The sequence below is a fragment of the Helicoverpa zea genome, chromosome 7 (assembly GCF_022581195.2).
Source record: "Helicoverpa zea isolate HzStark_Cry1AcR chromosome 7, ilHelZeax1.1, whole genome shotgun sequence".
NCBI classification, from domain to species: domain Eukaryota; kingdom Metazoa; phylum Arthropoda; class Insecta; order Lepidoptera; family Noctuidae; genus Helicoverpa; species Helicoverpa zea.
In genome coordinates, this window is record NC_061458.1 from 2,230 (window position 1) to 9,485 (window position 7,256).

The 7,256-nt window shown below is 41.6% G+C and overlaps 1 long non-coding RNA gene across 1 annotated transcript; it reads left to right on the forward strand.

Moving 5' to 3' along the window:
• The first annotated feature begins 221 nt into the window (after nucleotides 1-221).
• On the forward strand, nucleotides 222-1,187 carry LOC124631857. The gene is made up of 3 exons (XR_006984547.1): nucleotides 222-427; nucleotides 516-703; nucleotides 983-1,187. It is a non-coding gene; the product is annotated as an uncharacterized LOC124631857 (long non-coding RNA).
• The last annotated feature ends 6,069 nt before the right edge of the window (nucleotides 1,188-7,256 follow it).

A 7,256-nucleotide genomic window follows, 5' to 3' on the forward strand; every position in this document is an offset into this window, starting at 1 on the left:
AGATGTTTACAGTGTTGCCAAAATTCCATTTAAAGTATAATCGAGAAAATCTCGACTAACGTTTTTTGGCGTTATTTCGACATTTTAAATCAATGTAAATGCATAATATGTATGTTTAAAACACATTCTTTTCGTAATGCAACGAATATTTAATTAATTATATCATTTTCGATATAGAAAATAATGACTCAAATCTTTGACATTTGTTATAAGGTTATATATAGTCTGTGTCATTTCAAAACTTCAAAACCAAAACAAACATTTTGCTCATAACTAGATTATAAGTTTATTTATTTAAATACGAGAATCGAGATTTCAAAGCTCCAAATGGCTTTAAGCGGTCAAGTGGACTTTAAAAAAAGTTGTACCCATAGCCAACGGCATTCTACTTGTCCTGTGTTTTAGTTTGGTGCCAAAACTATCGAAAGTAAGTACACAATACGTAACATTTATATTTTAATATACAATACAGTCTTTGTGAACTACGTCTATTAACTAAAATATTTATCTTTTAGTATCTCGCAACGCACTGCCTTCGTTCAGTCAGCTGGAAGAGCTAGTAAGCTTTTTGGAAAGTAAACCATGTTTGATTATGATGGGCCATGCTCGTACTGCGAATGCGAGCATGCATGCATGATCCGAAAACAACAGCCCTAAACAGTGAAGTAGTGGGTGTATGAAAATATTGGAGCAGTGGTGTAAGGTTAGTAAACAATAATCATTTATGAACCTATATAGTGTGTGTTTACCGTTGCATTGAATCATGGTAAGTATAGTAGGTACTCTTGTACATTGTGTTTTGTATGTATTAGGTACTAAATTAGTATTGACAGCAGGCAAATACAATGACTTTACTCTATCCTTCAAATTCAATCATAAAGGCATTTGAAATTGCAACTGAAAGTTAAACCACACCAAGCAAATAGTTGTTCTATTTATTTTATATATTAGGTACACCATATAATTTTTGCTTGTGTTACAGTACTGGAAGGACAAAAAGGAGCAGTTCAGAGGAAGTCCAGTTCTATTGCAGCTGCGAGCCAACATGAAGAATTTGCCAGAACTTGGTATAATCAAGTTAAAAATACATTCTATTATGCAAGGAGAATGTTTTGGAATCTGAATTTAGAAATAAATGCATGTTCATTATAAAATACAAAATAATAAATAGACATGATGAATTAAAATATTGTTTTATTAATTCATGATTACAGAAAAGTTCAGTATTTTTATAAAAATTACTTTGATACCTGCACACTATTGTGTAATGTTAAAAATGTTATCTATTTAACATCATCATCCTCCGAGCCTTTTTCCCAATCATGTTGGGGTCGGCTTCCAGTCTAACCGGATTCAGCTGAGTACCAGTACTTTACAAGAAGATGTTATCTATTTAACATACACAGGTAAAATACATATGTATTGTTAGAAGGTGTCTACATAGTATTGTTTATTAAATAACTTCTAGCATGACATCCACTGTCCAAGTCACTGCTAGAGTCCGGCTTGCTTATCAACCGGGTCACAGTTGCTTCTTACCTACCTCGTACTTATCAATAATATCTGGATGGTTGATGGCATCTAATGTATATTGTTGAGTCCTTGAGGCAGATGCTTGTGAGACATTGTTCTTGCAATGTCACATAGCATTATTTGGTACTTAAATCCCACTAACAAAAAATTTGACAGTACCTGCAAAAGGTTGATGGACAGTAAGTTTTAGGCACCTATCCACTGTACTGTATGATGATTTATATTATATTGATTGAGTGTAATATATTGGTGCGGTTGCTAATTCCTCCTCGACGATTCGCCTTTGTTAGGAAAGGGGAAATCTCAAGAAATCTTTCAACTGTCGAATCTGTTCTTCAGTCAATCTTATTATAGTTTCTATCAGTAGTTAGTGTTAGTAAATCTATACTAATATTATAAAGCTGAAGAGTTTGTTTGTTTGTTGTTTGAACGCGCTAATCTCCGAAACTACTGGTCCGATTTGAAAAATTCTTTCAGTGTTAGATAGCCCATTTATCGAGGAAGGCTATAGGCTACTTTTTATCCCGGTACGGGAAGTAGTTCCCACGGGATGCGGATGAAACCGCCGGCAGAAGCTAATCCATAATACGTATCACGGAGGCCTGACTTCTTATTTATTTAATTATTATGATGTTTAGTTTCTTCCAACGAAAAATCATACAGGAAAGACGAACTGCCATCTAAAACATTAAAAATAGGCGCAAATGTTTCAGGGATTAAAGTACGATAAACAAATCATCATAAAAACATATTTTCACATTGCAATTTATTAAATAACTTGTTTTACTTACATTTTAATCGCCTTCATCCAAGAAAACATCCACAATTTACAAGCTTTTCGGTTTGACAGATAAAATCGAAGGCGAAGGCGAGGTTGTCGTTGCAGGCGAGGATGTTTCGTGTTGCTGAATACCGATTTTCATACATTTGGCACCAAATGTTAGTTCTATGTCACGCCGTCAACATCGTTGAGGCGCTACGATCGCGCAATTTTAACTAATGAATACCGCCGAGTTTTCATCTGATGTTACAACGATGATTTCTTGGTTGTAAAGATGTTTTGCCTTAGTGAATCACACCCCTGTAGTGTATAGAGCGTGTCTCGGTGTCGGCGTGTCTCCGCTGGATGTTGCTAGAGTGAAACCTTGCAGTGGTGAACGAACAAGTTCTCCAGCGTATCAGCATTTTGAAACATAAACTCTGAAAAACTCTGCATTGAAAAAACAAAGCAGGTGAGATTTTTTATTGAATTTCATCACGCAATCAAGGCGTGAACCCTCTTTGTCACAATATGTTTTAGTCGTACAAAAAGTAAATAGTGGAAAATAACAGCAGGTTGTGTCATGGCGTACATACACAGCTTGTATGTACTCTGTCGCGAAGTAAACATTGTCCGCACTCCGGGGACCCCTGTGGCTACTCCTATTGTTTGTTAGAAAAATAATATTCGGTACAGAGCTCGAGACATTTCCACTGAACAACAGTATTTATACTAAATCTATCAAACTCAACGAAATACTGACACTGTAGTAAACATATGTCAGGATTACAGAACCTTACTGAAATAACCGGTATTATTCGATTGAAGCATGTTTTTTTGAAGTTTTTACGGAGAAATTTTAAGCTTCTGAATAAATCGCAAAATTGCTATCTTGTAAATGCTACAAGTTGCGAAAAATAAGAACACTTGCATTTTATTGTTGTCTGGAATAAAACGGGAAATATTAAATGCTTTTCGTTTCTCGCTACAAAAGGTCGGAATCTCCATTTATCGTGGTGTGATGTCTGACGGGGCACGCTCCGCGCGGCGCGCTGTCTCCGCGCGGAGCGACAGCCGCGACGCGTGCGACGCCGCCCGACACCCTCCCCCTCGCCCCCCCCCCCACCGTCTCGCCGCCGACATCTGTAAGCCGCTTTGCACTACCCATTTTCCGCATCACAATATTTCGCACATTTCACCCCCGAGGAAATTTTTATTTACATACTCATGTCTCGGGTTTTACATCTCGTAGAAAATCGGAATACTCATCTCAAAATGTACATAGTGGGAAGCGCTTAAACTGTACATTGTTGTAATAATGCGCCGAGAGTGACTCGCGATATTATTTGTGCGCCGATATAAAAGCGTTCACGTCGACGCCTTCAAATCCAATCTGTGGACTGCTGCTCCGACTCCAGCTGCCCCAGTACTCGACTCCAGCTATTTGGTGGACTAAATCATTACAAACTTAAATTCACGTAAACGTTAACAAACGTTAAATGAAGACATTTGTCAGTGAGTGAGGCAGGAGAACAAACTTGAAGAACTAGCGGCCGCGTACTGTTGTCAAATTATTTCTCTTAACTAATACACTAGTGTCGGAGCTCTTTGGTAATACTCTAATATAGGTACACTGGTAATATGCCAGACTAGGCGCTCTGTAGTAATTTTTCCCGGGAGCGTGAAGTATTCGCATAAATTACCCAAGTTTCGCGACTAAATAAATACTTGGAGTTCTGTGTAAACGCTTGTGTTATTAACATGACTTATAGATATTGTATTGTGCCGTTATTACTTCGCTGCGAGCAGATGGCCTGCTTATACATCGTCTTATTGATATAAAATGCCGATGGCGGTTCGATTCGAGCACGGCATAGCTTATGGAAATGTCGTGTAAGCTACTAATGTACAATACGTTGAAGTTATCCTTAACATGGTGGATTTGGTGAGATGTTAGCCCGTGGGCCTACAAGTCACAACGTTAAGAACAAGGCTCTGCGGGCCGGGCGCGAGCTATCACCCGCAGTATCTTTATGTAAACTACTCGAGGTTTATTGGAGTCGTGAAACTGTAATGATGATTAGTGGCGCGTGTCACGACACTGCGCTGCGGACACCTGTTACTGCGCTCGCTCCACCCGCGCTCGCACTGCTCGCTCCGCTCCGCTCTCACTTCAGGCTACATTCGTTACAATCAAGTGTCGGATTTATTGCCGGAATTATATCCCGGAGCGAGTGATTCTCCGGTGCGCCGCGATAACACATACCTAAGCACACGATTAAGACTTGCCTTATCACTGACGTTTTATGACGAGAACAATTTGATTATATTAGGCCTCGCTTTAAGATTGAAAATTTGAGTATTACAGAACTCTCTTCGTGCTTATCTCGAGGTAAGGGTGGGGAATTGTGACACTTTTCAGATTGTAAAATAAACAAGTAACTTAGTTGAAGCTACCTACTAGCTATAAACCCGTGGTCAGTGATCGTATTTATATAAGAGACGTGTGGGCGCGGTGGTGTTTGTTTCACATTCGTGTTTACGAGCGAGTCGTAAAGCCGCGCAATTCACAGACAAATCTTTATTCAAAGCGAGCATAAAATCGTTCCAAAATTCGATCGGCGTTTTATGCGTTGTGTCGCGACAATTACATTATAATGTGGTGTTGATCTCCCGCTCGGTGTTGTGTTAATGGCACAATGCGATGAAATACGACACGTCGTTGTACACACGCATTTTGAACGCTGTTTGGTGGTTCGGAGCCAAATATCACAGTCGATTTCTGTACAGTAGGCCAGCATGTGACCTTATCTTTTATGATACTCATTCCAAAAATAGGTAGGTATTTTGTTGAATCTGTACATACATTGTGATCCAATCTGGGCACGACCCAGTTATGCAGTGTGAGGCGTGTGATGTATCGTGAATTCTCGGCAGTAGGGGCTCGTGCACAACTCGTGCGACCCAGTCGTATGTGCTGGGTAAGCTGTAAATACAGCGGCTTACCTCTATGATTTGTTCAGTTGCTCGCTCTAACTGACGTTACTATTAGACCGGATAATAGGATAGCTTTTATATGAAAGGAGTCTTTATTGTAGTTGGAGAAAAATCTTTTATAGAGCTGACAATATGAAGGCAATCCCAGTTTATATGTTGAGGGCGGCGTGACGTCACATGTGCCTGACGCCCGATGCCGCAGCCGCGTGGATGGCATCTCTAATGTGCATAATAGTGATAACTTAGCATATAACGAGCACCTGTGCGCGGTAATAAAGAATCGTTTTAATTCCATTACCGCTCGGGTTTGATTTAGTCGGCGGCGGAGCACGCGCCGCGCTTATTGAATACTTGGCGATCATGTCGCTCCGCTAATGTTCTTCACATCTAAAACTGATTCACACTTTGTGAACTTTACGAGTGTTTCTATGCACTGAATTATTTAGTGTTCTTATTCTTTCTTCTGAACTAGGGACATGAAGTATTTAGAATTCATATATTTTATTTCTTGCTTATCTGCCTACTCTACAGATCGATAAACTACGTAGAGTTATGGTTTTAGGCCTCGTTTTTTAAGTTTGTCAAGGTTAAATTCCCTGAAAATGTTCAGTAGTTCCAATACAGCGTGTGTAAGCAGGTTGAGTGAGGCAAAGGGTTCGTGTGCCGTGTGCGGTGACATCTCATTGATAAAACAATCCGGTGGCTGCAGGTGCGAGCTTGACACGCGCATATATTGAGATTGATTCCATTCCGTGTATTAGTAGATCCGCCAGTGAATACGATCAGATTGACGCCGATCAACATCCACACGACACATTGCTTTCATCTCAGATATGAGATCTTTGTACCTACAACGTTAACTCGAGGCAAATAAACCTAGACACTAGAGCGTGATGTCACAAGTACATAAGGGTTACAGGCATGCCCACTGCGGTACATCTGCCTGCAAGTATCAATATTTGTTGTAGTGAAGTTTAATAATGAATGGTGATGAGTGGTTGTTATGAGACAATGGCAGCATGGAGGCACGCGCTGTATGGCAACAGTTCGCATAGAATGTGGTAGCCGCAGCGTGCGCCCGCGCCGCGCTGAGCAGAAGCACCACTCACGCCGTGTGCGGGGAGCCGCCGGGGTTATAGCCAGCAAAAACTAAGAGCAAACACAATCTCCTCAACAAGTTTCGTGCCAATGAAGTACCATAATGTTACGGTAGCCTATTGTTCGAATACGAAAACTATGTGATTTCTCCAGTCTTCGATATACAATATTAACACACTTACTTTCTAAGTTTCTTCTTACATAGGGGTATAGATACCGCCACTACAAGTTTCCGCACTGAGTTCACGCTAGTCGCATGTCGCGGCGCTTTTGTCGTGCAGTAGGCCTTCTGTAGGTGTAGCACGTCGGCAGGCGGCGTACAATTCGGCGCGCGGCGCAGACGCCGGTCGGACCGGTCCTCCCCCCCCTCCCGCAGCCCGCACCCCGCGCCTCGCACCCCGCGCGACCAGTTCTGCGAGGTAGTGGCACTCGCAAAAAGTGCCACAGTCCCGCCGCAAGCTCCGTCCTATTTGTTTTGGTAATGTCCAAGAATCGCGGTCAGTAGAAAAACGCGAGTGTCGCGGAATGTCAGCGGCGCCGGTGTCGCGGTGTCGCGAGTGTGCAGTGTCGGTGATGTAGTGTCGGCGGGAGATGTCGCGGGCGACAACATGCTCGCCGTCCGCCATGCGAAGGTATACTCCCACTGTACTCCCGGTGTCACCCGGCAGCCTCGCTCTGCAGCAGTCGAGTGCACCTGCGTTCATATGCACTTTAACGCTCTATAGACCAGTGAAATGTAATATGCATACAGCATAGTCGACGTATCCTAATAACCGGTTGTATAATAATATAGTCTACTCAACACAGAAGCAATATACGTTGCTGTCAATATACGTTGCTGTCAATATACGTTGCTGTCAATATACGT